The following is a 14,348-nucleotide window of genomic DNA, read 5'->3' as shown; positions in this document are numbered from 1 at the left end:
AGCAGATGTTAATGCGAGTGTAGCGAAATGCTTGTGCTTCTAGTTCCGACAATGCAGTGATAACCAACAAGTAATCTAACTAACAATTCCAAAACTACTGTCTTATACACAGTGTAAGGGGATAAGGAACATGTACATAAGGATATATGAATGAGTGATGGTACAGAGCAGCATACAGTAGATGGTATCGAGTACAGTATATACATATGAGATGAGTATGTAGACAAAGTAAACAAAGTGGCATAGTTAAAGTGGCTAGTGATACATGTGTTACATAAGGATGCAGTCGATGTTGTAGAGTACAGTATATACATATGTATATGAGATGAATAATGTAGGGTAAGTAACATTATATAAGGTAGCATTGTTTAAAGTGGCTAGTGATATATTTACATCATTTCCCATCAATTCCCATTATTAAAATGGCTGGAGTTGGGTCAGTGTCAATGACAGTGTGTTGGCAGCAGCCACTCAATGTTAGTGGTGGCTATTTAACAGTCTGATGGCCTTGAGATAGAAGCTGTTTTTCAGTCTCTCGGTCCCAGCTTTGATGCACCTGTACTGACCTCGCCTTCTGGATGATAGCTGGTTCGGGTGGTTGATGTCCTTGATGATCTTTATGGCCTTCCTGTAACAACGGGTGGTGTAGGTGTCCTGGAGGGCAGGTAGTTTGCCCCCGGTGATGCGTTGTGCAGTCCTCACTACCCTCTGGAGAGCCTTACGGTTGAGGGCGGAGCAGTTGCCGTACCAGGCGGTGATACAGCCCGCCAGGATGCTCTCGATTGTGCATCTGTAGAAGTTTGTGAGTGCTTTTGGTGACAAGCCGAATTTCTTCAGCCTCCTGAGGTTGAATAGGCGCTGCTGCGCCTTCTTCACGACGCTGTCAGTGTGAACCAATTCAGTTTGTCTGTGATGTGTATGCCGAGGAACTTAAAACTAGCTACCCTCTCCACTACTGTTCCATCGATGTGGATAGGGGGTGTTCCCTCTGCTGTTTCCTGAAGTCCACAATCATCTCCTTAGTTTTGTTGACGTTGAGTGTGAGGTTATTTTCCTGACACCACACTCCAAGGGCCCTCACCTCCTCCCTGTAGGCCGTCTCGTCGTTGTTGGTAATCAAGCCTACCACTGTTGTGTCGTCCGCAAACTTGATGATTGAGTTGGAGGCGTGCGTGGCCACGCAGTCGTGGGTGAACAGGGAGTACAGGAGAGGGCTCAGAACGCACCCTTGTGGGGCCCCCGTGTTGAGGATCAGCGGGGAGGAGATGTTGTTGCCTACCCTCACCACCTGGGGGCGGCCCGTCAGGAAGTCCAGTACCCAGTTGCACAGGGCGGGGTCGAGACCCAGGGTCTTGTCCTCTTGCTCAGTTGTGCACCGGGGAACCCCACTCTTTCTATTCTGGTTAGGGCCTGTTTGAGCTGTTCTGTGAAGGGAGTAGTACACAGCGTTGTACGAGATCTTCAGTTTCTTGGAATAGACTCCATTTCTCAGAACAAGAATAGACTGATGAGTTCTTTGTTTGTGAACCCACAAATGCTGCTGGCCCAGATACTCAACTAGTCTAAAGAAGAACAGTTGTATTGCTTCTTTAATAAGAACAACACCTTTCAGCTGTGCTAACATAATTGCAAAAGGGTTTTCCCAATGATCAATTAGCCTTTTAAAATGATAAACTTGGATGAGCTAACACAACGTGCCATTGGAACACAGGAGTGATGGTTGCTGATAATGTACCTCCGTATGCCTATGTAGATATTCCATTTTAAAAAATCTGCCGTTTCCAGCTACAATAGTTATTTACAACATTAACAATGTCTACACTGTATTTCGGATCAATTTGATGTTATTTTAATGCACCAAAAATGTCTGACCCCAAACCTTTGAACGTTAGTGTATACACGCCATGCATGTTCATGGAGGTATACGGGACGTGGGCAGGGCCGAACACAGCTGGACACTTGACCACACATTTCCAGAAACTATATGTTTTTGGAATTGTGCACTGGAGTGTTCGACCCGTAATTTGCCTTTTCATGCAGTGTGACGGACTAGTTCTGACCAACATATTTGTGCTCAGTGAACAACAATTGCTGTGCACTCCGTGAACACTGGTTATCCCACTTCACATGTCGCTCTCCACTCTCATATGAGATGCAGTATGTGAAGTCTGACACCACATTTGCACAGAGAGCGCCAAGTCTCATGTTCTGGCCCATCCAGACAAAAGGATACATTTGTGAACCTTCCAGCTCCGCTTACAATACGGCATTTGAAACAGGAGACGCTAGCGATTGCAGAAAAGCTCACAGTGATGCTCTCAGAGGGATTTAGAGTTTTCAACAATATAAAATCATTTTGTGGATTTGAAACCAGAACACTTCCTGTTGTTCAGAGGAGCGAAATCACGTTGTGCTTAAAGCGGAAGTTGTACGCCGTCAGCAGTCATTTGAATCGTTTATAAAGTTGATTGTTACTATATTTAGAAAACATTTAAATCATTTCAAGCCCTATTCCCCCCACCTTTATTGAATACCATATTTGTACTGTGTTCTTGAACTTGTGTCCTCGAAAGTGTCAAAACTTTAAAGTACAGAATCAAATCAAATCAAATGTATTTATATAGCCATTCGTACATCAGCTGATATCTCAAAGTGCTGTACAGAAACCCAGCCTAAAACCCCAAACAGCAAGCAATGCAGGTGTAGAAGCACGGTGGCTAGGAAAAACTCCCTAGAAAGGCCAAAACCAAGGAAGCAACCTAGAGAGGAACCAGGCTATGTGGGGTGGCCAGTCTTCTTCTGGCTGTGCCGGGTGAAGATTATAACAGAACATGGCCAAGATGTTCAAATGTTCATAAATGACCAGCATGGTCAAATAATAGTAAGGCAGAACAGTTGAAACTGGAGCAGCAGCATGGCCAGGTGGACTGGGGACAGCAAGGAGTCATCATGTCAGGTAGTCCTGGGACATGGTCCTAGGGCTCAGGTCAGTTGAAACTGGAGCAGCAGCATGGCCAGGTGGACTGGGGACAGCAAGGAGTCATCATGTCAGGTAGTCCTGGGGCATGGTCCTAGGGCTCAGGTCCTCCGAGAGAGAGAAAGAAAGGAGAGAATTAGAGAACGCACACTTAGATTCACACAGGACACCGAATAGGACAGGAGAAGTACTCCAGATATAACAAACTGACCCTAGCCCCCCGACACAAACTACTGCAGCATAAATACTGGAGGCTGAGACAGGAGGGGTCAGGAGACACTGTGGCCCCACCCTAAATAACTACTTTTGAGTATGTCTGTTGGCAGAAATCGACATTTTCACGTTTACATTTAACAGTAGTTAAGGTGTGCAATTACACTTTCTGTAACACAACCTTACACATCACTTCCCCTGGCTTTCCTACTTATTCATCATCTCATTACCAAAACCAAGCAGCACATAACAGGAAGATTACTCCCCCAGTCATTAGCCAGTTAACACTGGTGACAGGACAAGAGACTCGTAAAAACACAAGCCTCCACAGGCTCTTCATTCTCCCGCCACCGTTAATCGTTTGGGTTGCAGCTGGCCCAGTTATCAGAGACCACAGGTTACTGTTGCTCTGCCCAACTTCCAGCATCCTACACCTGCCCAACGCAATTCAGAAGTCCAGGTATGTAATGTACCTACCCAGCTAGGTTGGCTGGCTCGCTCATGGCTTTGCATCCTGACTGGCTTGCTCTCTGCCTTTCAAACATTCATCTGTTGTGGGTAGTTTACTGGTAAACTTTGAACTTTTCCAGTAATACAGTGCATTCTGAAAGTTTTCAGACCCCTTTACTTTTTCCACACTTTGTTAAAATCGATTAAATCATGTTTTTCCCCCCTCATCAATCCACACACAATACCCCATAATGACAAAGCGAAAACAGTTTTTTAGAAATGTTTGCTAATTTAAGAACAGAAATATTACATTTAGATAAGTATTCAAAACCATTAACTCAGTACTTTGTTGAAGCACCTTTGGTGCGATTACAGCATAGAGTCTTCGGTATGACGCTACAAGCTTGGCAAACCAGTATTTGAGGAGTTTCTCCCATTCTTCGTTGCATATCCTCTCAAGCTCTGTCAGGTTGGATGGGGAGTGTTGCTGCACAGCTATTTTCAGGTCTCTCCAGAGATGTAAGAACGGGTTCAAGTCCGGGCTCTGGCTGGGCCACTCAAGGACATTCAGAGACTTGTCCCGGTGCCACTCCGGCATTATCTTGGCTGTGTGCTTAGGGTCGTTGACCTGTTGGAAGGTAAACCTTCGCCCCAGTCTGAGGTCCTGAGTGCTCAGGAGCAGGTTTTCATCAAGGATCACTCTGTACTTTGTGCTGTTCATATTTGTCTTGATCCTGACTAGTCTCCCATTCCCTGCCGGTGAAAAACATCCCCACAGCATGATGCTGCCACTACCATCCTTCACCGTAAGAATACTTGGTATTTAGGCTAAAGAGTTCAATCTTGGTTTCATCAGACCAGATAATCTTGTTTCTTATGGTCTGAGAGTCTTTAGGTGCCTTTTGGCAAACTCCAAGTGTGCTGCCATGTGCCTTTTACTGAGGAGTGGCATCTGTCAGGCCACTCTACCATAAAGGCTGATTGGCGGAATGCTGTAGAGATTGTTGTCCATCTGGAAGGTTCTCCCATCTCCACAGTCGAGCTCTTGGTCATCTCCCTGACTAAAGCCCATCTCCCACGATTGCTCAGTTTGTCCAGGCGGCAAGCTCTAGGAAGAGTATTGGTGGTTCCAAACTTCTTCCATTGAAGAATGATGGAGGCCACTGTGTTCTTGGGGACCTTCAATGCTGCAGACATTTTTTGGTACACTTCCCCAGATCTGTGCCTCGACACAATTCCTTTGACCTCTTGGCTTGGTTTTTGCTCTGACATGTACTGCCAACTGTGGGACAGTGTGTGCCTTTCCAAATCATGTCCAATCAGTCTAATTTACCACAGGTGGACTCCATGTTGTGGAAACATCTCAAGGGACGATCAATGGAAACAGGATGCACCTGAGCTCAATTTTTATTTTTATTTTATTTTAATACATTTGCAAAAATATCTAAACTGTTTTTGTTTTGTCATTATGGGGCATTGTGTGTAGTTTGCTGAGGAAAACATTTTATTTAATCAATTGTAGAACAAGGCTGTAACGTAACAAAATGTGGAAAAAATAAAGGGTCTGAATACTTTCCAAAGGCACTGTATAACCTCCCTTTGCAACCCCACCCTTGTGTCTTTTGGAAGGAGCTCCGCTTAACATTTCCTAATTGCTCCCTCTCACCCTGATCGTCCCATCATGCACAGTATGTTACATCTCAAACACCATTCTATGCTTAATTATGTGTTCATGTGTAGTCTACTGCATTTCAATTGCCAATCCTATGACTGCAAACAGTAATTATATATGGATTGCTTTCTTGAGTGTAAAGAGGTTTGACAATACATCATTTATTTCCTTTGATAGGCCTTATTGCATTAATTACCCCATGAAACTTTAACAAAAATGTGTTACAGTTGAACTGACAATCTCTCTATTCAACATTCCTAAATGAAAGGACATAAGGCTGATTTGTAGAAGACACTGCAATTGGATGTCGGTGTGTCCTGCAATCCAACCCTTAAGCAATGTGTCAAGAAATGTACATTTATCTGAAGTAGCTCAGCCCACAATTGAATGTTTTTCCACAGGCCTCTGTTGAAGATAATGAGAGAGGAACCTTATCATCATTATTTATAGCAGCATAAACAGTGAATCACTGAGGTGTCCACCATTTCCTTCAATAAGCCTGTGAGTCACCGGGGAAATGTAGCGACATGCAAATGTGCAGATTTCCGCCCTTCTGTGACATTGTCTGGAACCACTAAAGTGTCCCCAGTCTGAGTTTTCAATGGAGACCCTGCCATCTGCGTGATTGTCAGGGAGGAGGACAGATGTCTGTTCCAGTTCTAGAATGTTGCTCTTCCAAAGCCTGACAATCCTGGACATGTTGACCAGGGAGGGTTCTATCTAGAATGTCAGCCTTTGCCCTACTGATGTGCTCTCCTGTCCTGTCTGTAATGATGTGTCTGTTCGGGTTAGAGCTAGATGTTTCAGCTGACAGCTGTGCAGTTTGGGACTGGGTCTCTATCACATTGGTGCCATAGCTACAGCTCCCATAACAATGCATTAAATCTTACACATTCAAATGTAGCCTACCTTGTAAGAGAACAATAACAGAGATTGTCAATATAAAAACAGATGTATTGTTATTTGAATTTAAATGACATTGAATGTGAGAAATGTTGAACTGTACATTTACGGTAGGCACACAGAAAGCACAGCTAAAATGTACAGGAAGTGCATGGTGGCCATTCAAATTCAAACTTTTGTGAACAATGTTGATGAACAAACAGTCATTTTTTAAAGACAAACTGCAATTCAAAATTCAAAAGGCACATCTGAGCTATCTTTTTTTGCAGGTGCATGGTAATAGGTTTGACAAAAATTAGAAAGAAGGAACCAGCTACTGATAATAAAGTCAAACTGCAAAATATTGTGAAATAGACATAGGCAATTCTTCGAAATGTCACGAAATAATACAATTAGCTCAATTTAGCGAAATCACATATTGCTAACTGGCAAATGATGGAACATTGGTAGCTCATTTAGATGGGCTTTGGCGCCAGAGATTGGTCAACTAAGGAACCAGAAGTAGAAACCTGTTTGAAGGTGATTTAAGTCGCGATTCAATTAGCTAGTGCTTTTGTTGACAATGCTCCTGCGTTCATTGAGACTACGTTCACGGTAATTGGCTGCCGACATTGGCTAAATCGGAAATGACCATTAAAATGGCACATAGCTGACAAAGTGCGATCGGACTGAATCCCGGCCATACTCAAGAATAAATAATTTAACACATTTCACCTGACTTGGTTACACACGGTTTTAGCTAGATAATTAGATGACTAAACTAACCTAAGCTGGCTAGCAAGTGTTCTCACCAGTTGGCTAGTTAGCCACCACTAATGTATAATGATAGCTAGCTAAAATGTTCTCATATCTCAGGAGGGTTCAGAAATGAGAGACAATGCTAATCCGTTATTCATTTGCGTGAGTAAAAATACTATTTGCCAGTAATCAGTATTCTAAGCATGAGTGCATCACAGACATCCCATTAGTGCCTTCTTTCCTCATGCAGAGGAGTGTGAGGTGAGCAGGGGGGGGGGACGACGACACACAGACACCTCTCCACTATTGGGAATGTCATGTCCTTGCTCTGTGCTTGAAAGAAAAATAATTGTATGTAGTGTGACAGAAGACCTGTGTGGCTTGATCATCCTGCTGTGTGGGGTTGGGAGGCATTAGGGAAAATAAACAACAGGTGATTATACGACTGTCAGGCAGAATAACTGTCTCTGTGTCCTCTATAGTAATGAGGTAGGTACAGCTGACGGACACAGACAGACAGGTCTTAATACAGTGACAGTGCCACTCAGTACTCAGCGATCCATAGGAGGCTTCAGAGATACAGGAGAGCATTATGCTCGACTTTGAGCCTCTTAATTCTGACGTGGTCCTGTCAGGAAATCACACGTTCAGTATGTACACATATTCAAATTGCAACTTGGCCAGCATGTGACTTTCTTGTGATTTTGTTATAAGGATGGGTTGTACAGTACAACAGGGATGGGATGTACAACCAGTATTAGAACTGCCCTTTCAGTAGCAATACATTAGCAAACAGTATCACATTACTGCAATATCAATTCATTGTGCATTAGCACAAGGTTGTTTTAGAGCCAATACACTCCGAAGACCAGGGTTAGTGATAGTGTCAGTGGGGTGATGTTCCTAGTCCCCACTGTGGTCACTGATTGGATAGGAGCTCTGTGGAGCCAACTGTGGGTTAGTGAGATTCAAGTTTAACTCTCTAACTCGATCTCCGAGCCTCATGGCACACAAACCGCTATTTTCCCCCAGTGCTGTGTGCTGTTGCCAGGCAACCCCTATGGTTGACTCTGAGGGCTGGTCTGCCAAGGGAAACAAAGTGGAAATGTAAAACTTTAGAGATATCTAAATTAGGCGTTTGCGATGTGGAGACTTATCCACCCCCACATGACCTTCTGCTGGAGCTGTCAAACGTGTGTAACAATGCTGGAGAAAATGCTGGTTCTGTAAAGATTTGTAAACACAATTCAACACTTGAGTAGTGCAAAAATATGTGCAGAATGAATGGGCATTATGGGATAAATCCTAAATTGAGGGGATATTCCCAATTGGGCAAAAGTCCAAGGTGGTCTAAAATGGGGCCAAACTCACTTTATTTTTTTTCAACCATTGGTCTAAAATGGCTAGCTGCTAGCTTTTCTCATAGGCCAACCTGACCAAATTAGCCATGATGCCAAGAATGAGCAGTTAAGCAGATAATTATATTTGGTAACAAATTCCATCTCAGCTTATTAAAATAGTCCACATAGTTGGATGTGATCCAACACTTCTTCATTAAAGCATCCTTACTCTGATGATTAAATTAAATGCATTACATGCAAAAATGTGTCTGGAAAATTAGCTCAGAGTATAAAATGCCTAGTTCATGACACTTCACCACTTGCAACGTATGTTGATCCCGGTGGGGTCATCGTTTCATTGTGGCATTGTGTCGAGAAGGAAAGAGCAGTCATCGCCTTAAAAATGAAGATTAAGAAAGCATTTCCTAAGGAGATAGGCCTACGACTTTCTTAACCCTTCTTCACAAATAAACTGCTAGGTCCTGATAATATCTTGGCAGAGGCTGTATGAATGTGTGCTGGCCTAGATATAGTTTTATATAATCATTGTCTAGCCTACCTTGTCATATGTGTAACAAAGTTTAAATTGACAGGTCGGGCTAGGTTCACCAAATGTCCAATAGAGGGTGCAGCTACTCCAGGAATCCACTGAGGTGAAGCCTAGCCTCCTCCTGGCTTCACAAGTTATTAAGCCGTTGCAGTAAAACACACTAAATCTGACTGTTTCCTGACAATTTTGTAACACGTGCTATTTTTATTTTTTATTTCACCTTTATTTAACCAGGTAGGCGAGATGAGAACAAGTTCTCATTTACAATTGCGACCTGGCCAAGATAAAGCAAAGCAGTTCGACACATACAACGACACAGAGTTACACATGGAGTAAAACAAACATACAGTCAATAAAGTAGATTTGCAGTGGACGAATGTGCAGAGTAGAAATAAAAATAATGGGGTGCAAATTATAGATGGGCTAGGTGTAGTAATCTGTGAGCTGCTCTGACAAAATCAAATCAAATCAAATTTTATTTGTCACATACACATGGTTAGCACATACACATGGTTAGCAGATGTTAATGCGAGTGTAGCGAAATGCTTGTGCTTCTAGTTCCGACAATGCAGTGATAACCAACAAGTAATCTAACTAACAATTCCAAAACTACTGTCTTATACACAGTGTAAGGGGATAAGGAACATGTACATAAGGATATATGAATGAGTGATGGTACAGAGCAGCATACAGTAGATGGTATCGAGTACAGTATATACATATGAGATGAGTGTGTAGACAAAGTAAACAAAGTGGCATAGTTAAAGTGGCTAGTGATACATGTGTTACATAAGGATGCAGTCGATGTTGTAGAGTACAGTATATACATATGTATATGAGATGAATAATGTAGGGTAAGTAACATTATATAAGGTAGCATTGTTTAAAGTGGCTAGTGATATATTTACATCATTTCCCATCAATTCCCATTATTAAAATGGCTGGAGTTGGGTCAGTGTCAATGACAGTGTGTTGGCAGCAGCCACTCAATGTTAGTGGTGGCTATTTAACAGTCTGATGGCCTTGAGATAGAAGCTGTTTTTCAGTCTCTCGGTCCCAGCTTTGATGCACCTGTACTGACCTCGCCTTCTGGATGATAGCGGGGTGAACAGGCAGTGGTTCGGGTGGTTGATGTCCTTGATGATCTTTATGGCCTTCCTGTAACAACGGGTGGTGTAGGTGTCCTGGAGGGCAGGTAGTTTGCCCCCGGTGATGCGTTGTGCAGTCCTCACTACCCTCTGGAGAGCCTTACGGTTGAGGGCGGAGCAGTTGCCGTACCAGGCGGTGATACAGCCCGCCAGGATGCTCTCGATTGTGCATCTGTAGAAGTTTGTGAGTGCTTTTGGTGACAAGCCGGATTTCTTCAGCCTCCTGAGGTTGAATAGGCGCTGCTGCGCCTTCTTCACGACGCTGCTGTCAGTGTGAGTGGACCAATTCAGTTTGTCTGTGATGTGTATGCCGAGGAACTTAAAACTAGCTACCCTCTCCACTACTGTTCCATCGATGTGGATAGGGGGTGTTCCCTCTGCTGTTTCCTGAAGTCCACAATCATCTCCTTAGTTTTGTTGACGTTGAGTGTGAGGTTATTTTCCTGACACCACACTCCAAGGGCCCTCACCTCCTCCCTGTAGGCCGTCTCGTCGTTGTTGGTAATCAAGCCTACCACTGTTGTGTCGTCCGCAAACTTGATGATTGAGTTGGAGGCGTGCGTGGCCACGCAGTCGTGGGTGAACAGGGAGTACAGGAGAGGGCTCAGAACGCACCCTTGTGGGGCCCCCGTGTTGAGGATCAGCGGGGAGGAGATGTTGTTGCCTACCCTCACCACCTGGGGGCGGCCCGTCAGGAAGTCCAGTACCCAGTTGCACAGGGCGGGGTCGAGACCCAGGGTCTCGAGCTTGATGACGAGCTTGGAGGGTACTATGGTGTTGAATGCCGAGCTGTAGTCGATGAACAGCATTCTCACATAGGTATTCCTCTTGTCCAGGTGGGTTAGGGCAGTGTGCAGTGTGGTTGAGATTGCATCGTCTGTGGACCTATTTGGGCGGTAAGCAAATTGGAGTGGGTCTAGGGTGTCAGGTAGGGTGGAGGTGATATGGTCCTTGACTAGTCTCTCAAAGCACTTCATGATGACGGAAGTGAGTGCTACCGGGCGGTAGTCGTTTAGCTCAGTTACCTTAGCTTTCTTGGGAACAGGAACAATGGTGGCCCTCTTGAAGCATGTGGGAACAGCAGACTGGTATAGGGATTGATTGAATATGTCCGTAAACACACCGGCCAGCTGGTCTGCGCATGCTCGGAGGGCGCGGCTGGGGATGCCGTCTGGGCCTGCAGCCTTGCGAGGGTTAACACGTTTAAATGTCTTAATCACCTCGGCTGCAGTGAAGGAGAGACTGCATGTTTCCGTTGCAGGCCGTGTCAGTGGCACTGTATTGTCCTCAAAGCGGGCAAAAGTTATTTAGTCTGCCTGGGAGCAAGACATCCTGGTCCGTGACTGGGCTGGATTTCATCTTGTAGTCCGTGATTGACTGTAGACCCTGCCACATGCCTCTTGTGTCTGAGCCATTGAATTGAGATTCCACTTTGTTCTGTACTGACGCTTAGCTTGTTTAATAGCCTTACGGAGGGAATAGCTGCACTGTTTGTATTCAGTCATGTTGCCAGACACCTTGCCCTGATTAAAAGCAGTGGTTCGCGCTTTCAGTTTCACGCGAATGCTGCCATCAATCCACGGTTTCTGGTTAGGGAATGTTTTTATCGTTGCTATGGGAACGACATCTTCGACGCACGTTCTAATGAACTCGCACACCGAATCAGCGTATTCGTCAATATTCCCATCTGACGCAATACGAAACATGTCCCAGTCCACGTGATGGAAGCAGTCTTGGAGTGTAGAGTCAGCTTGGTCTGACCAGCGTTGGACAGACCTCAGCGTGGGAGCCTCTTGTTTTAATTTCTGCCTGTAGGCAGGGATCAGCAAAATGGAGTCGTGGTCAGCTTTTCCGAAAGGGGGCGGGGCAGGGCCTTATATGCGTCGCGGAAGTTAGAGTAACAGTGATCCAAGGTTTTACCACCCCTGGTTGCGCAATCGATATGCTGATAAAATTTAGGGAGTCTTGTTTTCAGATTGGCTTTGTTAAAATCCCCAGCTACAATGAATGCAGCCTCCGGATAAATGTTTTCCAGTTTGCAAAGAGTTAAATAAAGTTCGTTCAGAGCCATCGATGTGTCTGCTTGGGGGGGATATATACGGCTGTGATTATAATCGAAGAGAATTCTCTTGGAAGATAATGCGGTCTACATTTGATTGTGAGGAATTCTAAATCAGGTGAACAGAAGGATTTGAGTTCCTGTATGTTTCCTTCATCACACCATGTCCCGTTAGTCATGAGGCATACGCCCCCTCCACTCTTCTTACCAGAGAGATGTTTGTTTCTGTCGGCGCGATGCGTGGAGAAACCCGTTGGCTGTACCGCCCTGGATAGCGTTTTCCCAGTAAGCCATGTCTCCGTAAAGCAGAGAACGTTGCAGTCTCTGATATCCCTCTGGAATGCCACCCTTGCTCGGATTTCATCAACCTTGTTGTCGAGAGACTGGACATTGGCAAGAAGAATACTGGGAAGTGGTGCGCGATGTGCCCTTTTTCGGAGTCTGACCAGAACACCGCCGCGTTTCCCTCTTTTTCGGAGTCGTTTCCTTGGGTCGCTGCATGCGATCCATTCCTGTTGTCCTGTTTGTAAGGCAGAACACAGGATCCGCGTCGCGGAAAACATATTCTTGGTCGTACTGATGGTGAGTTGACGCTGATCTTATATTCAGTAGTTCTTCTCGACTGTATGTAATGAAACCTAAGATGACCTGGGGTACTAATGTAAGAAATAACACGTAAAAAAAACAAAACACTGCATAGTTTCCTAGGAACGCGAAGCGAGGCGGCCATCTCAGTCGGCGACAGATTGGTGCTTAAAGCTAGTGAGGGAGATAAGTGTTTCCAGTTTTAGAGAATTTTGTAGTTCGTTCCAGTCATTGGCAGCAGAGAACTTGAAGGAGAGACGGCCAAAGTAAGAATTGGTTTTGGGGGTGACCAGAGAGATATACCTGCTGTGCTACAGGTGGGTGCTGCTATGGTGACCAGCGAGCTGAGATAAGGGGGGGACTTTACCTAGCAGGGTCTTGTTGATGACCTGGAGCCAGTGGGTTGGCGACGAGTATGAAGCGAGGGCCAGCCAACGAGAGCGTACAGGTCGCAGTGGTGGGAAGTATATGGGGCTTTGGAGACAAAACGGATGGCACTGTGATAGACAATTTATTGAGTAGGGTATTGGAGGCTATTTTGTAAATGACGTCACCGAAGTCAAGGATCGGTAGGATGGTCAGTTTTACGAGGATATGTTTGGCAGCATGAGTGAAGGATGCTTTGTTGCGAAATAGGAAACCAATTCTAGGTTTAACTTTGGATTGGAGATGCTTAATGTGAGTCTGGAAGGAGAGTTTACATCTTTTGACTGACTGGCCTAACCAATAAACATTCAGATCAACAATAGAGCCATCTTCATTGTCTTGGATGTGTTATTGGCTGGGCTAGGGTATATCAACACCATAGCCTAACATTGGTTTAAAAAGTTGAGCTATGCACATCTTTCTCTGACATGCTACATCACATTACACATTAGATTGATGTATTTATCTAGCTACAGTATCTAGCTACATCATGTGGTCCTTCTGTACCTCAGTTGGTAGAGCATGGCGCTTGTAATGCCAGGGTAGTGGGTTCGATCCCCGGGACCACCCATACGTAGAATGTATGCACACATGACTGTAAGTCGCTTTGGATAAAAGCGTCTGCTAAATGGCATATATTATTCCCTTTTCATCTGTGGTATCTTGTTAACTTCCGGCGCCGACAGAGATGGCCGCCTCACTTCGCGTTGCTAGGAAACTATGCAGTTTTTGTTTTTTTACGTGTTATTTCTTACATTAGTACTCCAGGTCATCTTAGGTTTCATTACATACAGTCGAGAAGAACTACTGAATATAAGATCAGCGTCAACTCACCATCAGTACGACCAAGAATATGTTTTTCGCGACGCGGATCCTGTGTTCTGCCTTACAAACAGGACAACGGAATGGATCGCATGCAGCGACCCAAAAAAACGACTCCGAAAAAGAGGGAAACGAGGCGGTCTTCTGGTCAGTCTCCGGAGACGGGCACACCGTGCACCACTCCCTAGCATTCTTCTTGCCAATGTCCAGTCTCTTGACAACAAGGTTGATGAAATCAGAGCAAGGGTAGCATTCCAGAGGGACATCAGAGACTGTAACGTTCTGTGCTTCACGGAAACATGGCTCACTGGAGAGACGCTATCCGAAGCGGTGCAGCCAACGGGTTTCTCCACGCATCGCGCCGACAGAAACAAACACCTTTCTGGTAAGAAGAGGGGCGGGGGCGTATGCCTTATGGCTAACGAGACATGGTGTGATGAAAGAAACATACAGGAACTCAAATCC

Source organism: Oncorhynchus gorbuscha, linkage group LG07 (genome assembly GCF_021184085.1).
Source record: "Oncorhynchus gorbuscha isolate QuinsamMale2020 ecotype Even-year linkage group LG07, OgorEven_v1.0, whole genome shotgun sequence".
Taxonomy (NCBI): Eukaryota; Metazoa; Chordata; class Actinopteri; order Salmoniformes; family Salmonidae; genus Oncorhynchus; species Oncorhynchus gorbuscha.
The sequence above is the reverse complement of the archived record's forward strand: the minus strand, read 5'-3'. Positions refer to the sequence as shown.